This window comes from Melopsittacus undulatus, chromosome Z, assembly GCF_012275295.1.
Source record: "Melopsittacus undulatus isolate bMelUnd1 chromosome Z, bMelUnd1.mat.Z, whole genome shotgun sequence".
In the NCBI taxonomy this organism is placed as follows: Eukaryota; Metazoa; Chordata; class Aves; order Psittaciformes; family Psittaculidae; genus Melopsittacus; species Melopsittacus undulatus.
In genome coordinates this window covers 61297512-61324990 of record NC_047557.1, presented here as the reverse complement: position 1 = coordinate 61324990, position 27479 = coordinate 61297512, and the positions used below count along the sequence as shown (strand labels likewise).

Genomic DNA, 27479 nt, shown 5'->3' with positions numbered 1-27479 from the left:
TCTTTTACCACCTGAGTTTACATTGACTGTGTTTTTACAAAGTTTGTACAGAAACAGTTAACATACACCATTCCCTACTCACCCCCAAAGCTATGTTTGCTCCATGAAAACTCTTCTATAATAGGAAGAGGTCAGTCTGAGACTCCCTTGACTGAGTTGTGGAACAAATTTAGCAGGGAGACTAGAGATGGTCTTACTACTGTTACAATGATCCCCTTCAACTCCAAGGTTACCCATTCACTTGGCATGCTGGTGAGAAGGGTCTTATTCTGTTGCCTGCAAGGGATGTATTTGGATAGAGAACTTCAGTCTGCAGAGCTCAGTACTTCCAAAAGAGTAGGGATAATTTGACTGTTAACAGCAAAAAAGAGTATGAAGTAGACAGAAGTCAACTACTGTGCTAATATCACAGTTTAATTGTTTAGGCTTGATATGAGTTAACTGCTGATTCTTGTTGCCTTTACTCTTCTTCCTTTTCTCCTCTTACCAATTTGATGCTGTTCTCATAATTCAAAGAAAGTATAATAAGATAAATATGAAAAAATCAAACTGTAAATATTAGCCTGTGCAAATGTTGTATACAGTGCAATATTTGTATTTATAGTGCTTATAAGTTCCCCCAGAGTAGGCAAATGTGCACATTTGTTCTATTCATGGCTTACCTTTTGAATTATAGCAGGGTGTTTATTTGGTTTTTGATGAGCTACGTTGTAGAAAATTAAAGCTTTTCCCTAAATACTGGCAGGCAAGAAATGAGCTGAAGATCAATAGAATCTTTTTTTTTTTTTTATGAATTGAAAGAGTCCATTTGATTGTATTAATTGCTCAGTGTGTGGGAAAATAGCTACACTTCTCATGTTCTTTTTTAATGCAGGAGCTAAATTTGAGCATGTAACATTGTCAAAGGCAATTTGCTTTCAAAAGAACAGGGTAGCCAGTGCTGAAAACAATGTCTTGCACATGTGCAGTGTCACAGTAATTCACAGGAAATTCACTTGGCTTGCTGGTTATTGGTGAACAGAAGTGTAGCAAAAATATGGGATTATCCAAGACTCACGTAAGTCATCAAAATGGATATTAATGTTTTGGAAATAAGTAGAGTGGGTGTGCTGACCATTGCTCCTAGGTCGAATTTCCTCTTGAGCAGGGAATCATGAGGATGAGAATGATCTCTCTTCTTTGTATATAAGCACATGCACACATGCATACATGAGTGTATATATACATAAGTATAAACACACACATATATATATTCCCTCTAAAGAATTTAGAGGGAACTGAATTGATTTCAGGGAAGAGGTTCCTGCAGAGGTTTCTTAGGCATTATATATGGTACTGACTGCCCACCTTATTTCTAAATACCAATTTAACTAAAAGCAGGAAAAATAGATTTATGGTAAGGTGTTTCTTTATAAGTTATTATATCAGCATTTGTGTGAATAAGGAAAAAGGGGGGAGCCTATATTTGTCTGTGCTTCTGTGTATGTAGCAAAAACAGAAATATGTGCATGCAAATATATATGTTTATATATAAACATACATAAAGTAGCAAAAGTGAAGGCTGGCCTATAAAGCTCAATAAAATGTTGATGACTATGAAAAACAAACATGTCTTTTCCTTGAAGTGGGACAGATTTACAAAGTTTGTGGGCCTCAAAACCACTTCTTGTCATTTTGGAGTCCTCCCATGTAGCAGTGTCTGAAGCTCTGAAAGAGTCTTTTAACTTCTTTTTTTTCCCCCTATTGCTTCTCTAGCCTTACGTGATGCTGAGAAGCACTTTGCAAAGAAAAATGCAGCATTTAAAGCCTCAAACAGATGGATAGAGTTTGAAGTGGTGAAGGGAACCACAGCATAAGCAGAGTGCTGTAGTCTTTTTTTCACAAGCAGGTTAAGACTCCATTGGGGCCTTCTTGAAGTGTTTGGTCCAGAAATGATCATTCCTAGCTTAAACACATTGCCTTCAGCCATGTGTGTAAAGTTACAGCTCAGTATGCCTCAGAGCCACCACAAACTGTCAGTTTTGGAGGGTAGTATCCAAGACTAAATAGTTCCTGCCTGTCTTTGGAAGCCTAGTTCTGCTGTCAGACTATTTTGTGATTCTGGTCCACATTTTGTGTTCCAAAGGGCTGTAGGATGAGGCCTGTGTTGTTTGACCAATGACAGGTTGTGGTGTGGATTTTTTGACTGTGTTTTCTCTGAAGTTCCACAGCTGATCCTCTTTTGCTTCTTGCATGTCTGCCATTGTCCTTATAAATTTGATATATTTGGAGAAGATGATTCTGTTGTTCCTCCTTCTTATCCTGAATTCAGCACAATGGATCCTGTAAGAGCTTTATTTATATGAGGGATTGTTGGATTTTTTCCCTTATTTATTGCTTTCTTCATCTGTATGGATTATTCAGACTTACACACAGCAATGCTGATGTGTGAATGCACTTACAGCATAGGACAAAGGTTTTTGCAAAAATAATTGCATCCTTTCCTTTCTTGACATACTAGGTGTATTTTTTTTTCATTTGCACACTAGGTCTCCCTAATTTTCCTGTTTTCTGATACTATAGGAATTATGGCATTTATTATTTCACATCCTTTGTTGTAGTGAAAGAGAGTGTTTCTGTGTAGGAGTGAAATGGTCACTGGATTTTGTTCAGTTTGACAGATCCATTTGTCCATGAGGCCAGGCAGCACAGTGAACTTCATATTCCCACTCTAATTTATAACATTTTAAGGCATATTCCCTCTCACTCAACCAGAAGGTACCTGACAAACAAGATAGTAGTTTTATTAAAAAAAAGAAAAAGTACAATTGCAGTGCAGGAGCGTACCACCCATTTACAATAAAAGCAGGTTGCTTGGATGGGTAAAAAAGACTAAAAAAAGCTTACTAATGCTTAAAAGACATTATATTTAACCTAAAATTTAAGAAATATTAACAGCGATTTCAGAATTAACTGAAGTTAGAAAAGAAGTCATAGTATGTAATGTCTGGGCCTTTCTGACATCTGGGTTACACAGCTGGCTTGAGCCTTCTTCTTTACTCCTGTTATAAACTGTTGGTAGGGTAAGATGCAAAAGTTGCTGCAAAATCTTCAGCCTTTCTTGGAGAGTTTGTTCACACTTTCTCATTACTCTTTGTGCATGAATATAATGGGACCTATACATATAATGGTGTTTACATAGCCCTTTGTGACATACTTGATTTTCCAGTGAAATTCTATGGAAACTTGAAATAAAAATATAACTTTTAAAAAATAAAGTATTTTATCATGTATGATTGTTATCTTGTGTGCCTTTTGAAGACTTCTATGCCAACGGATGAGTTCTACTTTCTTCATTATTACATTTTTCTTAGGCACTGAAATGATTTTTAAAGAAAGGAATGAAGACATTTTTACTGCCTTGTGATTATGACCTATTTTGGGACAGAACAAAAACAGTACAATACAAATTAAAAAATACAAGGTAACTGAAAAAATTGTGAACTTTATATTGCATGTCTGCTTGGAAAAAAAAAAAGAAAAAGAACCAAACAAAACAAGGCCTATTTCAATCAGTCCTAAAATCGTGAATCAGGATGAATATTACAGAAAGCTGAGCTTTGAGATGCAAAGCGTAAGCCCCAAGAACCACAATTTTGTTTTAGGGAATGCAAGGAAAATAATTCTTTAATTTCTGAAGGAAAACATTTAGAGGCTTGTACTTATATTTCTGACCTTCCAACTAGAATCTTGCCAGCCACCTTCCCTAGTGGCTTCAACTGAGAGATTTGTGAAAGTATCAATAACACAAAATAAGCTTACGTAAGTAGTATTTATATAGTATATAACTTTCAAACAATGCTTTATTAATAAGAGGTAGTTAGAGAAGCACAGGCTAATACCAGTCCTGCTTGTAGCCAGTGAGATTTACCTCTGATGCTAGTCAATAGATAACAGGATCAGACCCTTTGTAGCACGGTGCCTTGATGCCACACAGATTTGTCTTCAAGATTGCTTTTACATAACAATAACTAAAGATCAGAATAGCAAACTTCCCTTCAATTAGGTAACATGTACTGTATGTACTTGTTCTAAAACAGCAACAGATGGGTTAGAATTCTATAAATATCACAATAACATGAAAAGGAAGTAATTTCTTCTTACACTGTTACAGATTTTTCCACTGGAAAGAGCAGTATATAGCATACCTCTGCCCAGACATTCATTAAGAAAGGGACTTTCAAGATGCCAAAGAATTGTCTCTTCTCCTTCATGTGTGTATTTGCTTTGCCCTCACTAGGGACTGCAAAACCTCAAGTACTCTGAAATTCCACATATGAAACTTCTCAGGAGCAAGATTACCATCTTTGAAAGAGGTTTTACGTAAACCTCAAAACCTGAAAAAAAGCAAAAGGTTTGTGCTCAGCCTGACAAGATCATTAGTGTTCAGCATGACTCAAAAGCATACAAAGATGGAAGGAGCTGGTTTTGAAAAATTACAAAATTAACTAAAAAGAGTTTTCAGGATTTACCAAGCCTGGTTCTGACAAAAGGTGCATTCTGGACAAATAAAGAATAGATAGGTGTCTTGTGGAGGTGATTTGAGGGCAAGGGTATTTTTTCTTTGTATATGACACATTTTAATAAATTATGATAATATTGTGCTTAAAACATCAAATATATAACTTGAGCTGATTTAAGAATTTCAAATTCTCTACTAAGGATATAATTTGTACCATCATATCTCAGACCATTAATGCATTTAAGCACATCCTTGCTCTTAGCATGCAGAGAGGTGCATGCAGTACATACTTGCACATTCATTTAGATCTGTAGCTTTTACTGTTCTTTCCTTAAAACAATTTGCAGCTACTTACCACAAAACACTGTGCACCAATATGGACAAGAGGTTATTCCAGGCTAAGCCATACCATCGTTTGAACACTACCAGCTCAAACAGAATTTGCCATGACTCGGTAATCACTGTCTGTTTAGAAATGCGTGCTTATCACTAGCTTCTAAGTCAACAATGCATCTACTGGTAAAAAATCCTGCTAAAAACTATTCAATAAATTCCAGACAAGTGAAACCTAAAGATGACAACTTAGGCGCTCACAATGAGTTTTAAAAATCTTTCGGGCAAAAATAGAAGACATTTTCCTTTTCCCCTTTTTTTCTCTCTCCCAGGTTACAGGGAACTGATGGCCACAAGAGAAATCTGTTGGCCTGTCCCTGGCTGTGCGCCCTATGTATTCAGCTAAAGGCCCAGTGAAGCAGTGGACACATTTGGTGTCCAGCATGCTTGGCAACCCAACTTGGGGATTGCTGTTCACCACAGCAGGAAACAGGCTGTATTTCACAGATCTGTACTTGCAGAAGGGGCACTGAACCTCCAAGGCAGCACCCTGCTATCCAGCTCCTGCCTGGCACCCAGGCACTGTGAGCAATCCTCCAGCGATGGACACATTCCAGCTGAACAGTGCCATCTCTTGTCCCTTGGGTCTTGAGCAAAACCCAAAATGATCTGCTGTTCTCATGGGAAGAACAAGGGGCTCACCAGGCACATGGTCTCTCAAGACCAGTTCTTCTGGAGGTTTTTGAGGAGCAGTGGTACCACATATCCTTAGATAGGCTGGGAGAAATTCCTCTCAGGATAAGGAACCAGGACTGTGGATCTGGTGGCTCCTCTTGACTTGCTAGACCTTGAGTTGATTTCAAGTCTAAGCTGGGTGTAAAAGGCTTGTTTCCATTTCTCCTCAGCACCAGGTTGGCAGCACAGAAGTGTAATAGCTATGCTAAGTTTGGGATGATGGGAAAAGCAGCTTTGTGATGCATCCTGGTTTTGGCTGGGATAGAGTTAATTTTTTTCTTAGTAGCTGGTTCAGAGCTGTGTTTTGGTTTCAGTCTGAGAACAACGCTGATAACACATCAATGTTTTAGTTGTTGCTTGGTGGTGCTTACCTTGATCAAGGACTTTTCAGTGTCTCATGCTCTGCAGTGAGGAGGGGCACAAGAAACCAGGAGAGAGCAAAGAGCACCTGAACTGGACTACCCAAAATTATATTCCATACCATATGGCATCATGCTCAGTATATAAACTGGGGAGAGTTAAACGGGAGCTACCAGTTGCTGCTTGGGGATGAGCTGGTATCAGGCGGTGGGTGGGGAGCAGCTGTGTTGTGCATCACTGCTGTTTGTTAGGGGTATTTTAGTTTCATCTCTCTCTTTTTGTTATTTCTCTTTTCATTATTTTTAAAGAAGTATATTAGTAGTATGTAGTATATTTAGTAGCATATTTCACTATATTTCAATTATTAAACTGTTCTTATCCCAGAGTTGTTTGTTTTTTTCCCAGTTCTCCTCCCCACCCCATCAGAGGGGCAGTGAGCAGGTGGCTGCATAGTACTTAGCTGCCAGCTGGGTTAAACCATGACATGGTGCTACTGGCTATGTCACCTTAGTGGTCCATTGGCAAGGTGGACAGCAGGGTCAGCAGTGGTCATGGTGCCCCCACATCACCCACAGCCAAGGCCAACACTTGAGAGGTATGTGGGGCAAACCACAGGGCCCTGGGTATATCAAGCAGGGCTCAAAAATTGAGCAGGCAGTTCAGCCATGCCATCACTCATCCTTATGCCTGCGAGTAAAACTCATTTTCCATGTATACTTTATTCCTCTGCCAGTCCTCTGAATCACTGTGTCCTGCCCTGCTTTCCCCTCACTTGTACAACACCTAGCTTGCATGATGTTTTCTTGCAAGATGAAAAAATATCAAAGTTAGCTGCTCACAGATGTTTTGGGGTATTTCTTGTAAAACCCTGCCTTTGCCTTCTTATTTTGACAAAGCACACAGTAAAGCAGAAAGAAAATCTTGTGATGCTTTTCTTGACCTTCATGATAACAGCTTCGTACTAACCAGCAGGAATAATTTCAAAATTCCAGGAAAGCAATTAAAAGAAAAAAACAAACTTGACAAATAATAAATAATTTAATATTTCACCCTAACACAACCTGCAACATCTTTCAGTCGCATTATGAATGTATACTCATCAGTTTTTGTGGTGTTTTGCATAAATCTCATTAGTGGGAGCAGAGTAATATTAAAACAACATATATACACAATTTTATGGCTTTTCAGTTCATTATGAAATACTTCACCCCTGGGCAAATGACTAATACACTATTAAACTTCTCTATCCTTGAGTTTCGTCATAGCCAAAAAAGGGGTGCAATCACTCACAATCTTTATTAAATGAGCTAAATACACCCACTGAGGGAAAATGCTATTGTATGACTTTAACGTGTCTTAGGGCAGCGCTAACACGCTTTTGAGTCATTTAGCTCCATGTTGTGGAGCTACAGTATTAACTCCATACTGAAAACAGGGGGGAAATTTCCACTGTAACCCTGTGCTGAGTAGTCTGGGTGGCAGTACCCAGAAGTTTCAAATTTCCATTAGCAGAAGAAAAACTTTGACTGCATGTTGGATTGTGGCAGCTTGTGTTTGGGTCTGGTGCTGCCCTACGGTTCAGTACAGATTATAGCTATTCACTGTCATAAAAAGACAGTTGCTTATTTTCAGTAATTAAAGGGAGGTGAGGACAGTGTACCAAAGCTAGCCAAATTTGAGTGATCCCAGCTCAGATCCTCTCTCTGCCAAAGACCCCTCTTGTTATTTTCCTGGGTCTTTGGTTTCTTTTATGTAAACCAGGACAATGAAAATGATTTTTTTGCTGCTCCAACTTGCAGTGTGTTGTGTGGGCCTGATCTGTAGAGGCCCTCTCCAGCATATGGGGCTATGCCTGGAAATGAGGAGTTTGCTACCAAGGTGCTGCAGCTAAGTCTATTTCCATTGTGCCTTAATCGAGGGATAAATTCAATGCAGCGTTAGCTGTAGCAGTGTGCTGCTGCAAAGTACAGAATTTGTGTGTCAGGGGAATACAGTGAATGCTAACAAACCGTACGTGTGGTACATTTCCTGAAGAAATGTTTAGTTTCAGTTTTTCTGTTATGAAATTGTAAGCTTCTTATGGGTTAATCTTGAATAGAAGGGATATTAAACTTGCATCATTTCCTATTGATTTCATTATAAATTCTGTGTAGAAGTAGACATAAGCTCCTTTTTTTCTTTTAAACAAAAATGCTCAGGAAGAGGTGAATATGTGCAACCACTGTGAATGGTGAAACAAAAAATCCAAATAATAGGCAATACATTAGGAAACATAAATATAATTTAGGCCAGAACCACCCTGTTTTCAAGCAGTATAGAAGACATTTCACCTCTCCACACAGAGAAATTTCTCTACAAAAATACAAGATGAATTAAGCTAATAGTTTTAACAGAAACTATTTAAGTTTTCTTGAGTAACATGGGTTTAAGAAATAGCTTCTTTGTCGCTGCAACTCCTTTGTCTACCCCTAAAGCTGACCTTATTAAATGCTGCATGCGAGTGACTCAAAAGGCATTTAGAAGAACACAACTCTAATTGCTCATACAGGACCAAACTTGACGGAAAATCTGGGATATTGTTCTGGCAGTAGCTGACAGTGACGACACTGACGATAAACTCATTTTATGAACAAACCCATTCAGTATGTTGCTATGAATGGAGAATCAACTCATTTGCTTGTGTTTAGCAATATATTTTTATAGAAAAAATATTTTCAAATTGAAGAAAAAGTATTTTTCTTTATAAAGGAAGTTTTTTCTAATGTTCATGGATTTTTTTTTTCAAGCTTGCACTTCTTGAAATGAGCTAGGAATATTGTAGGCATTTTATTTTTTAAATTAAGATGTTTCTTGACCTCTCATATTCTAGGGGTAATTCTATATATTCTAGGAATTCTAGTAAATCCTAGTTATTCTGGTAACTCTAATGACACAATAGTGTAAATTCTTGTAATTTTAGAAATGTTTATTGCAATTAGAGAACAACATGGGAGCTAAATCTTAAATCCTTCCAAGAAAGAAAAAGTATTTATTTCTTTAAATAACCTCATTAGTTAGAACTCCTTTCCTTACCCTTGTTTTTCTTGTACATTGCATTACTATGAAAGTATCTGTATCGAAAACAGTTTGACAAACAGTTACTCAGCGTGAATAAAGGAATGAATTAAAGACTTTATTTTTAATTGCTTTTCAAGATGCATATTTATTGTGAATGCCTCAGCTAACATTTAGCCTTAAAGTTCTATGAAATAGATCCTGAATTTTCTGTGTAGCAACATTTCTCATATAATTCCTGGGTCATAAGTTGCCTAATGTTGATCTTTAAAGAACTTTTAATATGTCTAACTACTTAACAGAAAAGATAAAGCAATATAACTGTGACCAGAATTTCACCGAAATAAGTGGCTTAGATTACCACTGCTACTCTGCTAATGAAAGGCAAACCCCATCTTTATCTCATTATAATTGTCACTACAGTAAAAGTTCTTGCCATGTAACTGGTTTTTTTTTCCTATAACTTGCAGTTTTAATGAAAAAGGATGCAATAAAGTAAAAAGACACCATGTGATCCAAAACAAAGTAAGTATTTCAAGCCCTTTTTTTGTGAAAATCATTTAGCCTTAAGGGTCGTTAACCCAAGGGATTAAAAATTAGGGTCCTATGTATTAACTGTTATTTCATAAAGCCAGGCTAAGCACAAAGCCAACAGGAGTGTAGCTACACAGTTGTATCGTTATTATTAAAAAAAATTAAAAATCAAAAGCTAAGAAGCACATTAGCAAAAAGATTAATAATTTAGGTGTCAAGCTGACACATATTGGACTAACTTCCTTCCCCTTTAAAATTCATAAGTCTATACAGGTCTCATAGTATGATTCAGATCTCATAATTTAATGAAAGAAACTTAATCAGAGGTGTTCATTAAATAACAATTCCGATACCGAGATAGTTTAGAATGACTAATTAAAGACCTACTTTCTTTTTCTCTATCATTCTGTGAAAAGTTCTACAAAGGTGTAATTTGCTAATTAAATCATGAGATCTGAATCAATGGTTCAGTCATGTAATTGCTCAGTGTTGTTCTCTTCTCTAAGAAATCATGGAAATTTCCATGAGAATTGAGGATGTACCTTCTTTTTATTACTTTCTTAAGTGTCTTTTCAGTTAAGGAGTTGGTAACATCTTACTCTTTACAGTCTTAAAAAGAAATTAATTCAAACAGGGAAAGGTTTTTAATTCGAAATACATTGGAATTGGGTGTGCTTGAAGTTGTACATTTGCAAGCATCTCTAAGGAGCACACTGATCTTTAGGCAAAGTGTGCCAAAGCGCTTAAGTGCACCTTTATTTCTGTCCCTGTTCATCAAAGGACAGAAGTACATATTTTACTTGAAGGACGTATTTATGTAATTTTGCAACAGTATATTGTTCTTTGTTTTCGTCTTCTTCCCTCCTTGTTTCTAGGTGCAAAACTAGTGACCCAAAATCAGCAGAAATTCAGTGTAGACATTTAACTTGTTCCTTCCTGAGGTAGATAATTTCTGAAACCATGTTGGCATGCAGTATGATTTCATATTGGGTGCTAGTGTGAATGGAGGTGGTTACTGTCTCTGAGAAGATGCATCATCAAAAGCTTAGATGGGTTAAAAAATGTTGAATATATTAAACATCTTTCCAGTTACAAACACAGAATTTGTCTTCAGAAAATGTTTACTTTTAAATCAGCTTCCAGCACTCTCCTGAATTTCCATATATATATATATAGATATATAGATATAGACTGTGTGTACATATATGTGTGTATATATGTATACATAGTGTACATACTTACAGTGTGTACGTATATAAATATACACACTTTACATACATATACTATATATACACACTATATATACACTGCATATAGTGTATATATGCTATATATAGCATAGTACATATAGCATATGTACTACATATACAATATAGTATATAAACTGTATATACTATATATAGCATATATATTTTCTATATATACACTATACTATATATAGTATATACGTATATATACGCTATATATAGTTTGTATATCTGCTGTATATATAGTATAGTATCAGACTACATATATATACATTATATATACTGTGTATATATACACACTATATATAGTATAGTATATATATCATATGTACTATATATAGTATGTATATAGTGTTTATAAATACTATATATAGTGTATATACACCATATAGCATATGGTATGTATATATCTATATATACTATACAGACTATCTAGTATATATAGAATATATATGCTATAGCATATAGTGTATAGCATATATAAATGCTATACATGGATATGATAAACATACCTTGTATATATACTATCTATATACACTTATATATATGCACATGATTTCCATGTGGGGGATGACTACATGACAAGAACCAATACCAAAACTTCTTCAAAAGTGTTCCAGGCTATGAGTACAGTGCATAATTCTTAATAATAAGGAAAACTATAAACTGAAAACATACATACATTCCTGTGGAAGAAAACCCCACATAATCCTATTTTTAGAACAGTTTGTAAGGGGTTTCTCTCAAGCTTTCTAGTTTACTTAAGTACAGAATTGTAATTCTTGCTTAAACGGTGTAAGTTTCCCAGGTTTAATTCACTGCTTTTCTGTTTGACTGTTTTGATTTTTTTTTTCAGGTTTCTAGGATTATAACCATGACAGAAAATAAATAATTGTGACAGATTTTATGTCAGAAAAGAAAAAAAAGTCAGTGGGGTTCATATTTGAACTAAAGTTCAATTTTTATTACAGAATTTTTTTACATGTCCAAATACAAACCAGTTTGCTGTCTGTTGGTTCCTACAATCCTGTTTCCCAGTCAGCAAATGGAAAACTAATAACAAGTGGAACAGAGACTATGCAGTTTCTGTATTTTCCCAGAAATTTTATCTTTGCTTTAGTGCTCTGTCTTTGTAGTTCCTTTATCTGATTTATGACTGATTCCTTGTACACTGGTTTTTCAGAAATTGCCTAGGTAGCCACAGTTTGAGTTTAATACCTCTTCAGAAATGTGGCTATCAATTCAGTTGTATTTATTTAGCTTCTAGTTGGTAGTATGCATCTCAATCAGTCCCTGAACATTGGCTAAGCAGCCTTTATTTTTATAAATACTTGTGAAGAAATGTTGGCTTTTTTTATGGGTTATTATGTAATATAAATTAAACAAACAAACAAACAGGGTCTACAGTGAAAGCTTGAAATGATTAAGAGCCCACATTTTCCACGAGTATTTCAGTGAGTTAACCTTTTACAAACAGTGGATTTTCAATTCTGTTTGAATGGGGTTCTGCAGATTTTCCAGTTTTCATAGTTCTTCAGAGGCAATACTGCTATGTGCTGAAGAGGCTCAAGGCTGATAGATCCTCAGCGTTGCAGCTCTTTGGGTGCTGTTTTGATTTCCACACCCTGCCCCACATTTAGCACACACCCATCAAAACTGTGGCAGGCCAGGGTTATAAACTCTATTTCTCTAATCTGGATAGAAATAAAGTTAGCATTTTTGTATTTGTGTTTCTGTACTGTAACTGTGGCTGCTTTTTCCTGGCTGCTCTAACATGTCTCAGTGGCATTGGTGACCACATGAAGCTTGTGAGTAATGTGTTAGCAGTGCCTGGATATTCCTCTCTTCCATGCCTAAACCTGTGGCTGCTGAACTGAATTGAGCACTGTGTGGAGACATTAGACTGGAAAGCCACAAAATTAGGTCATCTTCCAATAGCCATTTTGACAGCTTTTCAGCTTTGCATTCTCTTTATGCTTCTTATCTAGAGGTTAAGAACATGGACAAAAACTGGAACACTGACTTCATGCTTGATGTGTCCATTACTTTTACAAGAGAGGTGACATGAAGACATGATAACAAGAAGTCATTAAGGTATTGCCATTATGGAAAATCCCAAGAACCTTGAGTCAAGACGGAATGATGAGTATACAAGGCTGTGCATAAGACAAATGACTTTAGTAGCCATTTGGAAAAATTATCTTGTCTGAAAATGTTTAAGCATGGTACCATGCCCTGAGAAAAATCTCTCCCAACTATCTCTGAAATTGCTAGTGTTAATATCAAGATGGCAGGATTAACTATATCAAATCATCTCCTGTTTTGTATGAACAGCGATAAACTCCTAAGTACTACTGGAGAACCACCTTTATTAGACATGACTTGACCAGACTTGTACTTCTATTGTAGCTCAAGATTAAAGCATTTTTAACCACCACTTTTTTTTTTTTTCCAACTAATCCTCTCTTTGGCTGATTCATTACAGCTGTTAAATAACTAGATATTTAGCTAAAGGTGAACCAAACCTATAAATTTAAACATGATATAATAACCAACTCCTTTATGCATAGCAAGCTGCTTCTGTCATCCTTTGACTGCTTTACGCTTACCTCACTGTCTGCATCCAACTGAGCTCATCTAATGTCATAGCTGACAGAAGATGGTAACAACGGTGATGGGATATTTCTGATGCATTATGGAGGAGGACGGAGACCATCTACGAGCACAAGGCATTGCACATGGAGACACAGAAAGGCTGACATAATGTTTTTTAAGCATCTGACAGGTTAGTTGGAGTTTGTTCTAAGCGTTTCAACAGCAGCACGTCAAAAACGTCACATGCCATCTTCTTTCTTATGTTCTTTACCCTTTTTACAATTATAGTCTCTCTTTCCTCCCACATGACTGTGCAACAAGGTCATAGCCTTGTTATGGGTTTTTCTCTACCTTCTTAGAGGTTCTGATTTGTCAGAAACTTACTAAATGTAACACTAACTGGTGTTTCTGCAGCAACTCATTCACTTTAGATCATACTGCCCTGCAAGTATTGAAAATTTCTGGTGGAAGGGGTTGAGCCCTAGAGAAATAAAATTACTTGCCCAAATTCATGCACAACAGATTCAGTCTTTTTGCTCACAGCTCATTCCTGCCTTACATCACATGGAACCCTCATGCCTTTTTTTCACAATGAAGAGACATGTACATGTAAAAGCTTTTATTAAAACAAATCAAAAACTTGGAAGAAAAAAGCCTTTTTTCATTTTTTTTCTCTTGATGGCAAAAGTAACTTGCTTCCTTTTACATATTCTCTTGGTTCAATTTGCACTGGTCCTAAGGTCCCTTTTGCATAAATCTTTGTAGTGATATTTTAAATTAACTCATCTACTGTTGGAATTAAGTCTAGGAAATATGAATTTGTTCCACGTGAACAAGTTTCACAAAAACTAAACTACAATGGCAATTTTAAAGATTACAGGCACATTCCTGAAACCTTTTAAAAACACGCTTAGCTTGAAGCTTGTGAAAAGTGCCTTAGGACTTAAAGGTTAATGGTGTGAGTAATGTGTCTCAGTGCAGACCTGAATTCATAAGATAGTAATTCATGCCCAGAAATGAAAATGCTCAGTTTTGTTCCTTTCACTATAAATACAGAAGCACCAGTGGTTGTGAGCACCAATGAGTAAAATCTTCAGGAGATCTGAGTTCCTACTCTTCTAAGTTATATTTGTATTGTCAGAGAGCCTAAGAGAGCTTAGTTCTGCTGTATCCTGTGCAAACATGAAATGCAGTAACAGCCTTTTTTAGAGCTGATAAAGCACAGTACAGCAGTTAAGCAGAAGCTGCTACCATGTTGCAAGTGTGAGACAGGCGATAGTGCATGTTACTGATGTGATTACTCTGTTGATATCCTCTGAGTGTAAAAGGTAACAGAGAGAGAAAGCCTGAAGATGTTCACCCGAAATTAAAAGGAGCAGACTCTGGCACTATGAACTACTCTGCAGTATCAATCACCTTATCAATACAAAAAAAAAGAGAGAGGTAAAGACTGGAATATGAAGAATCTTGACAGTGACAAGAGGTCACCTGCATTTGGTGAGAAAAAAGAAGAGGGAAGAAATGTCATAGTACAAAGACTGAAGTTGTCTAAGCTGCTATACCTAAGAAAGTGATCTTTTGCAGCAGCAAAAGGAATGGAAAGCATTGACCTAAGCCACTGCTTGCCAAAGTCAGGGGTGATGTTGTGATGAAGCTGTGGGATTTGGAGTATAGAAGAAATGAAATGTGTCATCTGGAACAGTTGTATCCTTGAGAAAGAGAAATTAAATAGCAAAAGTGGACAAAATATATAAGAGCAGACAGTGAGATTGTCAGTTTAATATTACAGACTGAGAGTCTGTATGGCAAGTAAGCTTAAAGAAAAGAAAGTGAGGAAAGCCTCCCAGAACAGAGGGATGGCTCCAAATCCTGTTGAACTTGAGCCAACAGCCTGTCATCTAGGAGTTGTGAGAGAGACAGGACAAGAATTTGAGAATGAAACTGACCTGGAGTAGTCTGTGGTTGCCTTGTCTCCTTCATATTGCCTTGTCTTTGTGCAACCTTGGGGTTCAAATGGGAATATTTCTTATAACATTAAAAAAAAAAGAAACAAATTCTGCACACTACTATCTGTTCAGATGCTTCTAATCAGACATAGCAACCTGGCACTCATTTGAGGACATATGTGTAAATTAAAAAAACACAGGAACCCAGTGATGACAAGTGGAAGGTGCTCAGCAGTGTTTTAACGAGGGAAAGACTAATCTGAATGTTCTTGGAAGCAAGACTGGATTGCAGATGCCAGCCATCACTTGCAGCTATGCAAACAATGCACTAGGACCTCTTGGCCATGCACAGCCCTCTGCCCAAGGAGGGAGCCAGGGCTCCCATCAGAACCAGCAATCTCCTCTCCTGGGAGAGGATGAGTTGTGAGAAGAAGGGGCAAAGGGGACATAGCACCCTACACCATGTCTTGATTAACTGTGCTGCTCTCAGGCAACTACTCCAAAGCAGCAGTTTTATAGCAAGAGTGATGATCTGCAGGGGGCTTGGAATCTATTTCAAGATTAATACAAATGGTGCAGTGGCCTTGTATGGAGTATTTAGTTAGCCATCAGGAGAACTAAATAGTCCATAAAGTATGCTATCCAATGGCTTCTGGAAGAAGAGAAACAGTTTTCTTACAGTCGTAAGTCTTCCCACCTTTCACCCTCTCCACCTTTCGTGTACTGCCAAGTATTCCCTCTTTAAACAGATACACATCTCTGTCCCAGATCTAATTGCTGTCATCAGCTTCCCTTATCCGCCATCAGCATGATGCTGAAATCACAATGTACAAACAAATTTGTGTTCAAAATACGTTTTACAGCCAGACACATATCCAGATGGCTTATAAACACAGGCTAGAAAGGAAGAACTTTTCAGCCCATTAGTGCTTCCCATTTTTGCTGTACACAGCAGCTGTGCTGACATCACAGATGCTTGTGGCTTTGAAAGATCCAGTGTAGCTAGATTGCTGACATAAGCGACACAGGAGAGACTGCCTCCGAGGGCTGAGCCAACTTCCATGCTGTCTGCCACTCAGTGCAGGAGAGGGTGGTTCCTGCTCACCTCGTCTCTCCATTTGGAGAATTCAGCACCCTTCCCTACACATAAACCCATGGAAAAACAAATACTTTTTTTATATTATCATTTTAAACATTATTTATCAAATTCACACAGATTTAAGAGGTCAGGGCTACCTCCAGTCTCTCTCCTCAAAGCCATGCACATCCCCAGAGCTGCATGTTGTACCTGTTTCCCAGCAGACACACAAGAGCATTATACACTGTGGATATACGCCTCATGATGAGAGAGCCAGGTAAGTAAACAGAGGCAGAAGCAACCTGAGCACGGGCATGAATTTGTTATGAAGGTGAAGTGCTGTAATTATTCTTCAGAACAGAAAACCTAATACTCATCCTACTTCTCCCTGGAGGACTTTCTTCCAAGAAAGCTAGTAAGTACTGGCTGGCAGCAAGGTGGGGATGAAATATGCCACAGGCTTTAAGAAGCTGGAGGACATTGGTGGCTTTGGAGATTTCAGTAGACAGCAAACCATGAGCTGCACCACTGTGGAGCATACAACTCACAGAATTGCTTCTAGCCCCTTCTCTCTGTTAAGCTAATGTAGGAAGGTGCAGTACTGAAGGACAAGAAAAGGAAAGAAAGACACAATTCCTGTCTCATGCCTTAGGCTATGCCAGTGGCTGAGAGACACAGTTACTGGGGAATGGGTGGTTTAGAGGGAGAAATAGCTATGGATGTGCCATGTATGATATTGCAAACCAACTGATCACAACATGATTTTTGAACCCATGCATAGAAAGATAACACCCCATATACAGATGATTGTTTTGGTCTGCACGCACTAACACAGACATACATGTGCATACATATGACAACTAGGTACCCTTAGGAGGACTATGGAGCAAACTTCCTAAATAAGTGAAGGTGTGTATTTTGGGCTCTGCTCCTGTCACCCATTCTGCTTATCTATAGTCATCACGCTATCAGTATCATTTACTCCAAAGTAACACTGTATTTCCTCTGAACTGGAAATATGTGTATCTCCAGGATAAGCAGGATATAGAATTTAAGTCAGTTCCAGTTACTAACTTTAGTCCAGCTGATAAACTCAATTACTGATGCTTTCAATTTATGACCTTCATCCCTTTCAGTTCGAAAATAACCTTATTACAAACCAAAAGGTCCTTAACTGCTGCTTTTAAATGCTTTGACTTAGTTTCTCTTTAAAGCATGCCCTAGACATTTCTGCTACTCTGGCAGTGTGAAACACCCCCAGAGTTGATGGTTTGCTGGAAAGAAGCAGATATGGCCATGGTATTGCTTGGCTGGGTGACTAGGCTGTCCCTTGGAAAGACAGACACAAAGGAATCAAGCCTCCCTCTGTTTTTCAGCTGATGGTTGAAATGTCCAGCCTTCTTTCCCTCACTGTAGCTGACACAGCTTGGACATGGGTGAGGAGTCAGGCCTTTTCTTAAGGTTTCTGCAGGTCATGAGGAAGACTAAATGAGTTCTGAGCATGCATACATATTTGCAAGATTAAATTATTGCAGGAAGTAATTATACCTAAAATGTTTGTGGTTTGATTCACTTTTTTAATCTGTCTGGCAGGAATAAACACAATATCCAGCACAAGATGGCTCAAAATCCTTCTATCTCCCCTCTAACTCCCTGTTTATTCTTTTCTTTTACTTCTGTAGCCAGAGTGATGTTCTGTTTCATACTCTCTAGAATTGTTTGTGTTAATTTTTGGCTTCCCGTATCTCTGAGTGAGATTTCTTCAGGCAGTAATTTCTGAAATTGCAGAATCTGGTACATGATTATTTTGTCTTAATTTTTGTTTTGTTTACAAGAGTAGAATGCAGGGAATCCTAAATGAAGCTTGACTGAGTCCTCCAGCGTTCTCTGAAGAAGTGCAAAGACTACTTAATTGTTAATAGGACGTCTTACGTATCCAGGAGAAGGACAAATTTACACTTGCTAAGTAAACAGTTTTCCACACCTGTAATGAGACAGACTTTTCCATAAGCAACTGGAAATGTTGATCCCTTCCTATATCATTGAAGAGGAGAGGAGAGCATCCCCAAATGTCAAATTTCTCTTCTCTGTGAAAGGCAGAGAATGAGGGGTTACTCAGTACCTTGCTACTCCATTTTTGTGTTGAAAATTGAGACAATTTCATGGCTCCATTTTCATCAGAGATTTGGTTGTGGAACAATTCAAATGTTGGCATTATTCTGTGAAGCAGTTTGTGGATAGTTTTCCTTATCCCTTCCCTTCTGATCTGTGCAATACTGGAATAGAAATTATTTCATCCAGCTGTAGTTGGGTTTTAATGTCTCACAGGCAAGTGGAAAACTCAGCAAAGACAATTTTGTTGCTTGCCATTGGTGTAAGATGGTCTCAGCCTGCTATTCAGTGAGCTACACTACAAGGCCAGTATATTAGCCCCCAAATAAGTATCCCAGAAAATAGCTGGATTAAGAGTCATTTGACGAAGCCACTGTTGAAATTTCTACCTGCTGTAGAGTAAATTTTGCATTTATTGCACATTTTCAAGTTATCTTTATGCGAGAGCTCTCTTCATAGACCAGAGCAAGTAACACACCTGTCCAGAAAAGAGGCATTTGAGTGTTGTGTCCATAGAATCATAGAATAGTTAAGGTTGGAAAGGACCTTAAGATCATCAAGTTCTAACTTCCCCTGCTGTGGGCAGGGACACCTCACACTAACCCATGTCACCCAAGGCTCTGTCCAACCTGGCCTTGAACACTGCCAGCGATGGAGCATTCAAAACTTCCCTAGGCAACCCATTCCAGTGCCATTCCAGTGGTGAGGCACCCTTACAGTAAAGAACTTCCTCCTTATATCCAATCTAAACTTCCCCTGCTTAAGTTTCAACCCATTACCCCTTGTCCTATCACTACAGTCCTTAATGAAGAGTCTCTCCTCAGCATCCTTACAGGCCCCTTTCAGACCCTGGAAGGCTGCTATGAGGTCTCCACGCAGCCTTCTCTTCTCCAGGCTGAACAGCCCCAACTTTCTCAGCCTGTCTTCATATGGGAGGTGCTCCAGTCCCCTGATCATCCTCGTGGCCTCCTCTGGACTTGTTCTAACAGTACCATGTCCTTTTATGTTGAGGACACCAGAACTGCACACAATACTCCAAGTGAGGTCTCACGAGAGCAGAGTAGAGGGGCAGGATCACCTCATTTGACCTGCTGGTCACACTCCTTCTGATGCATCACAGGATACATTTGGCTTTCTGGGCTGCAAGCTCACACTGGAGCCAGCTCATGTTAAGTTTCTCATTGACCAATACCCCCAAGTCCTTCTCCACAGGGCTTCTCTGAATCTCTTCTGTGCCCAACCTGTAGCTGTGCCTGGTGTTCCTATCAGTATTTGCAACTCCTCCATCAAAACAGGTCTCTAGTTACTTAGAATAAATTGGTAAATTTTATATGCCATGAAATAAAATGTTAGGCCCACCCCTGGTATTCACACCACACCTTCCATTAGTCTTTTGCTTTGGTTTGTTTCTTTTCTTTTCAGTTTGATGAGTTTACATCTCTCTTTTTAGACCACCTGGGACATTCTGGAAAGTCAAACCTTGTTTACAACCCATCAGGCCACTCTGGCATGTTGAAATGTCACTGACACAGTAAAGGGGATATAATCTGATACAATTTACAGGTGCCTCTAGGGGTGGGTAGAAGAGGAACAAGCAGAAATTTTTAAACATCTTGTCCTGGAAATTCACTATGTTGTAGTAGTAGCAAGTGGAACTCTGGTGGCTGTAAAGCAGGAACATGCAGAAGTTTTTATCCAGCAAGAAAAGAGTCTGTGACTATGTCAGATATATATAATTATGTCTAATAGCATACATAGTGTCATAGTTTATACAACTGTAATATGTAAATATGTAAATTATTAATGTAAGCATGACAATAGTGGTTACAGTTTGTGGTTTAGCAGTATTCAACGGTAAGGTAACTGTGATGACGGCAGTGGATAGCTACAACAAGCTTAGCATCATGCAGTCATGGAAGAGTTAACAGTACACTGCTATGGTTAGGATGCCTGCTCCCAAATCCCTTGATTTTTCAGGTGCTACAATTTCTGCAAGAGCCTGCTTTTGTCCTTGAGCATGCACATTGATGGCATGGAGCCTCAGGGTGTCACATGTAGTGAGGGTGATCTGAAAAACAGGACAGCCAGCATAGCAGCTGGTGCTCATGGACTGGTGTCATCAATGCCAGCCCTCTTCTACAGACCTCACCCTTGTCATTCTTGAGTTGTCTGTTTAGCTGCTTAGGACACCATGACCTATGTCCCTCTGGGCTTCATTTCCTCCATTTTGTGGGTGGATTCATCATCACTGAGTCACTTGCTGAGCCAGCCCAAATAGACCGGTCACAGCATCCTCCTATTACAATGTCTTCATCCTGCAGCTCTTCCACAGTAGAGCCTATTCCCTGAAACCATCTCAGAGGCAACCACTGCTTTCAACATTGCTCTAGGCATCCTAACCCTGCCACTATTACACTTTGTGTTCTAAGTTCTACAAATGAGCAGAACACTAAATCTCTGTATGACAATGCATGTCAGCAATTTCATTGTGGACTTACAAATACACTCAGGCTTTATGGTTAGGCTGGGCTTTCACCACAGACAATGCTAGACCTTTTTGTTATGTTTATGGTGTAATACAAGCAAAGTTATATTAAGGTTTTATCGTGGCCCAGTGCTCCCCTTTCCCATGCTTTGGACTAAGGCCCCTGCAACCATTGCATTTCCTCTTGCAAATTTATGCAAGGATTGTTCCTTTGCTTTGGTTCTTCATCTGTACCATTTGCAATTTACAAAGTATCTGTCACCTTATGTGCTAAGTGACATTGCATGGACCATTAAAAGTGGGCTGAGTTTCTTCTTTCCTGAGTATGATAATGATCAGACAGACATCTGATCCTCCTTAAGTGGTAGCCACAGAATTTTGTAGTCCATACTAGTTCCTTCATCACAATGTAATTTTGTCCCACCGAATCTGCCATCAACTGCTGATAATTATTGTTGAGGTATGAAGGAAGAAGAGGGTTTGTCTTGTGGCTTTTCAGAAAATTGTACTTTGAATGAATTTTGTTACAGAGTGTTATCCCAGTGATCTGATTTGTATGACACTCAGAACAAAGCTTTGAGAGGTTTTCAAATCAGCCATTTGCATGTACAAATTCACCACCCAAGGTTGGAAATGAGCACAAGACTAAGTAGGCTGCCTCTCCCCTAATGCATGCACTGTACAAAGCTGGGCATATATCCAAGCCACTCATTTGTTCCTGTCATTTTTACGCTGGCTAAAAGCATATTTGCTATAAAACTCCATCAGTTGGGATTTGCTGAGTTGTGGCTAAGGAGGGCAAAATGTCTATAAGAGTCACAACTCATCAGCTTGGTTTTGTTGTGACAGGATATGGCTATTATTGAAGGTTGTGGGAAGGAGGCCTCAAGATGCAAGACACCCACCCCTGTCATCCCCTCAGGACACAGTTGATTGAATTCACTGGTGTTCATCTTCCCCCTCAGCCTACCTGAACCCAGCAAGGCTCATGTGACTTCAAGCCTGATTTCACCTACTTTGACATGGTGTTTTCTATGTTCTCTATGATGCTCTCTAACAACCACAAAACCCTAATCTGAATAGAAATGCCTCCCATATGGTGTTACTCAGAGACGACATTTAAGCAACTAGCTTACTGTACAAAGAACGGTTTGGGTTGAAAGCAACTTTAAAGATCACCAGTTCCAGCTACCCTGCCACAGGCAGGAACATCTTCCACTAGAGAAGGTTGCTCAAAGCCACATCCAACTTGGCCTTGAACACTTATCATCAACACAAACTTCCAACATTTCACAGAATCACAGAATCCCAAGGGTTGTAAGGGACCTTGAAAGACCATCTAGTCCAACCCCCATTTCCATATTATTTTTCTTGTTCTTCTCAAGCTCTGGAAATTAATACCTTTCCAAGCAGTTATTAATGATCTCTGTGTGAAGCTAAATACAATTTCTAGGAGATTACCTGCATATCTGGTACATACTAAAATACATGGCATATATCTAATACATACTTTCCTAGATGTATGTGTGTAAAGATGTTTGGATGTGGTTTGTTTTTCATTAGTATTTCTAATGAAACTTTAAGACAAAGAACTGTAAGTGTGCTGCTACATTAAGTGCTTTTCCTGCCTTCCCCTGTTTCTCCAGAAACTAGAAACTGGTCCATGGAGAAGCTGTAATTTATCTGCCCTGTATCTTACATCACCTCTGAGCCCTGATCCCAGGGGGCACCATAACTTGTGTGACTGCCTCCCTCTGTAGCCTAGAAGGTTTTTGAGTAAGGTTTTCTCTCTTATCCCTTATCACAATTATTTCCCAGTCTCCCATCCCTGGAAAGTTAATTTTAAAAGATATTGGTTAAAAAGAATCATCAAATAAAAAATAAAATTGTAGAAAAAGGTACTCCATCAGAAGGTAATTCGTACAAGAGAGCAAAAAAATAAGCTTATGCTGAAATTTTTACTTGATTAGATTTTTAATTGCACATGTGCTTCTAATATTTGTTGGTTTAATAAAGTGCATTTTATGGAATAGACCTTTTTTTTCCCAAACATAAGGAACTTCAGGTTTGGGTATTTTTTTTTTTTTAATTTTTCATTATAGAGTATTGTAACATAACTATGTTTTATTTACACTTTTGTAGAAATATTTCCCACAATAATAATTAGCTTATTGGGAACACTGGCAATTCCATATAGTGTTAAATACATAAATTAACAGATAAGCATGTGTCCAATTTGCACACAAGACTTTAGCAGATCATCAATTGTTTACAGGCATTTACTGCTAATTTAATTATTTAATTTATGGCAACATTGTTAGAATGAACTGTCACAGCATTGGTCACATTTTTGCATTACTTTGGTGGTAGAGGAAATAGAACTGGGAAATATGGAAAAGAATCCAAAGCCATATTAGTGGTAGTGGCAGCTCAAATTCCCTAGTGTGCATCTTCATAACTACACTTCTACACTTCTACCTTTTCCTTTTGGTGCCTCAGAGAAGATATAAGCATTTTAATAGAAATCATAGAATTAACCTTTACAATCATCAAGTCCAACCTTTAACCTGGCACTGCCATGTCAACCACTAAACCATGTCCCTAAATGAAGTCTACACATCCCTTAAATACCTCCAGACATGTGACTCAACAACTTCCCTCAGCAGCCTGTTCCAGTGCTTGACAACCCTTTCAATGAAAAAGTTTTCCCTAATATCTAATTAAGCCAACCCTGAAGCAACTTGAGGCTGTTTTCTCTTGTCCTTGTGCTTGTTATTGGGAGAAGAGACCATCACTCACCTTGCTACAACCTTCTTTCAGGTTGTAGAGAGTTGTAGAGAGTGATAAGATCTCCTCTGGGCTTTTTTTTCTCCAGGCTAATCAACCCTAGTTCCCTCAGCCACTCCTTATAAGACTTGTGCTCTGTGCCATTATTGCACCAGTTCTTAAATCTCAATTGACTGGGGGTTTTATTAAAGGTTTTCTATCAGTGCTTTATCCAGTCATTTGCCAGACTCAATAACCTGACTTCCAAGCTATCAATAAATTGGATAAAATCAATAATATGCCACCACTGTCACCCTTTCACGTATTTGTAAATAGGTCTCCATCAATAATTTTAACACTTCAACGATGTAAGTCCTGCTAACAAATCTCAGTAGTAACAGCGTTATAGCTGTGTCCTGTATGATGACTTTCAATTCCTCCTCATTTTCTTGGGTGTTGTGCATTAATACAGAGGTAACATTTCTACACTGCAGTTTGCTTGCATTAGTTTTGCAATTTAATTATGATGGTATCCTTATTTTTCCTTCACAGATCTGAAGTTCCAATGATGCAATGAAATATTTACTGCCTGGAAAAGCCCTTCCAGATCTGAACACAAAAGCAATCAAAGTACCAATTGGTAATTATTAGGTGAATAGTTTAAGTAATATTTTTCAGATATACAGGATCATAAATTAACTCATGTGAAGTATTAAATAATGGCACTTTCTCATGATGGACAGTTTATCCACAAGTAATAATTCATAGACATGCTCTTTATGCCTGTAAAACAATTATGTTCTTCTTCCGTGTAAACAGGATTTCCATAGGTGATCCTGTGTAACATACTGCTGCTTTTTTTTGCTATTGTACAATTCAATACCAGTTTTTCAGGGCTGTTAAAAGACTGTAAGCATATTCTGTAAAAAATCAAAAAGGTGTGTGTCACACAACTTTAAGGAAAAGTCAGGGTAGTGTAGCAAATGAGGCCATACAATACCACTGGCACTATACTAGATCCTCGAAGATATATTTTTCAATTGTAAAGCACACTTACAGTTACCAATTCCCCACCAGTAAAGGTACTAGCTACATGTTCCATACTTGTATAACTTCCTCCTTATATCAACAAAACCCATTTCATCCAGAGTTTCCCAGTAAAATCCAAAGAAAGAACCTATGCAAACAACAGTATTTTTTTTATCAGCCTGAAAGGAGATAAAACTAGCCCATACTGTTATACGTGAGCAGTTGGTGCTTTCCAATGTGCTTTAGCAATTAAATGCTCAGAGTAACAAAAAAAAATCATTTAATAACCAATAACTACCAAACTCCACCACTCCCTCTTCAGCACAGTGTTTTTAAGCTATGTAAGATGTTAATTTCAGCATTTCAAAGCAAGAACAGTTATAACTGACTCATATAAAAGGTTTTATTTTCTTTTTCCCTGTGAACGGCAGCGTATCAATGAGCCTAAGACTTTCAAAGCCTTAATACACGTGCCTAGCCTAACAGAGTCAGCAGCCTACTACTATCGCAGTACGTCAACACACTGTTTCAGAAAAGCTTATACTGGGATGAGAAATTATTGGTCTCATTACTAGAAGTAGCAGTTGACAAAGGTGAGGTGACTTTGTAATGGGGTCCCTGTCTGCTTGGTAATGAAACAAATCATTTCACATGTGTAACACTGTATTTTCCACTAACCCAGTGAGGCTCAAAATACCAACATAAATAGGTGAAAAAGGTCTCTCTGCCAGTCTCCTCAGTACTGTATTTTAGTAAAGAACACCATTACTTTTGTGAAGTGAGAGAGGATTTTTCAAATGCTTTCATCCTTGTCCCACTTCTGCAGCCCAATATAAAAAGAAACTGATTTCATGGCAAAGCAGATTAATGAACGGAAGTATGAACCTTGCCATTTTCTATGGAGGGGCAGACATAGTTAAAGTTTGGCCTTTGGTGGCCACCCGTGGTGCCTTCTTTCCCCATTCATTTTCTCTTCTGACTACCACATGTCAGTGTGGACACCAAATACTTAATCTACAATACAAATACAAGGGCTGCTTGGTTCTCAAGTAGCTGTGAATGATACTCATCAAAGACATCAGGGCTTCTTCTAAGTTCAAGAAGTTTATACTGTTGGGGGGGAAGAATGATTATATAGGGGGTTTTCTTCAATTTTGCATTAATATATACTGCTTGAATGGGGGCTGTTCTATACGGCACAGACTTCCACTAATGAAGCTAACAGGATTAATTCAACATGGATTTAATACTTGTGCTCATTCAGTCATATAAAACAATCATCTGGACAAGGAAGTGAAAAATAATTTAATTCCCATGTTTGTTACCAATCTTATTTCAAAATCCTTGTCAGGTGCCAAATATTTCAGAAAATCCCTAGCACATCTAATTTGAATCTTTGTAGGTGTTCGTGATTTCATAAATTTTGTGAAACAAATTATTTTTACAGTGAGTACCTTACTTTTCTTCTACTTGAAGAAAAGTAATGTAAGGCATATGTGTGTAATTTAAGCTGCACAAGAGGTCAGTGAAGAAATTATGCAGTTTCTAATTTGAAGTAATAACATTCTCATACAGTTCTTGTGATATCAGATTAAAGGAACTCAGAAATAATGCTGATTGCTTTCAGTATTATGGCATTACAAAATCCCTACTACTAAGAGATGCTTAGCAGATGTGGTGGTCTGAGCCCAGCGCCGAAAGATTGGGAAGGTGAAATATTTGGGATTTTTTTTCTTTTTTTGGTGTGTCTGTAGTGTCTGTAGAGTCTTTTGGTGTGTCTGTGTCTGTAGCCAAATCTGTCTTTGCTTGCTACTTTGAACATGGCAATTTCTTTGGAACAAAGTACTTCCAAATTAGAGAAATTATTACTGTTTGGAGATGCAGATCCTGGATGATTTTGCTAATCACTCCTCTCATAATAAGTTTTTCTTCAATGTTAGGTAACTTCAGTTCATAGGCAAAAAAATGTGGTTTCTCTTTACACACACTTTCCCTTCTACCAGCAGTTGGCAGATTTTGTTCAAAAAGCTTCACATAATATTGCTGTTCTTTGCCCACACGAAGCTTGTTTATTATTATGAATGATCTCTCTATTTCTATTATACATGCATGAGACCAAATAATGTACTAAAAAAAAAAACAGCATGAAGCCTCTTCACCACAAGTCCCTAACTGCGGCATTTATTCAGTATTCATATGGACAGAAGCATGCTTTGACTTCTTTACATTATCTATTTCCCTTAATGCATTATTTCATTTTTCGCACATGTGAACTAAGTTGCAGATGTTAGGAATCTAATCATGCTTCATAAACAAACGGCAGCTATAGTGTTGTATTTGTTTGAGTAGATGAGAAACTATTTATATTTATTGGTTTGTGTCTGTTCAATAAACTATTATTCTAGCATAAGGAATACGGTCACGTTGGCATTACTACACAGCATCTAAGTTAACTGTGAAATTCATTTAAGGTCTGCTAATACTAAATGGTTTTATGATCTAGTTTGCAAAACCCCAAGCTTGTCTAACTTCTCTACAGCTATCCACCAGCTAGAAATGAGTGTTAGGCACCCACTTACCTTTAAAAATCTTTGATTCAGCAAAAAAAGTAAGGTGTGAGCCAATTAACCGCTTAGGTTAATATCAGTTAATGCTAAACCAGCTATTTTATAGAATCATAGAATCAGTGAGGTTGGAAAAGACC

At 38.0% G+C, this 27479-nt stretch overlaps 1 long non-coding RNA gene across 1 annotated transcript in view; it reads left to right on the top strand.

The window, feature by feature from the left end:
* Positions 1-27120, top strand: part of LOC115945477 (uncharacterized) — a 35007-nt gene extending 7887 nt beyond the window's left edge. The window contains exons 2-4 of the long non-coding RNA XR_004550601.1: positions 9454-9508; positions 12753-13549; positions 24299-27120. This is a non-coding gene — a long non-coding RNA (uncharacterized lncRNA). The remainder of the gene's footprint in view (positions 1-9453; positions 9509-12752; positions 13550-24298) is intronic.
* Positions 27121-27479: the final 359 nt, after the last annotated feature.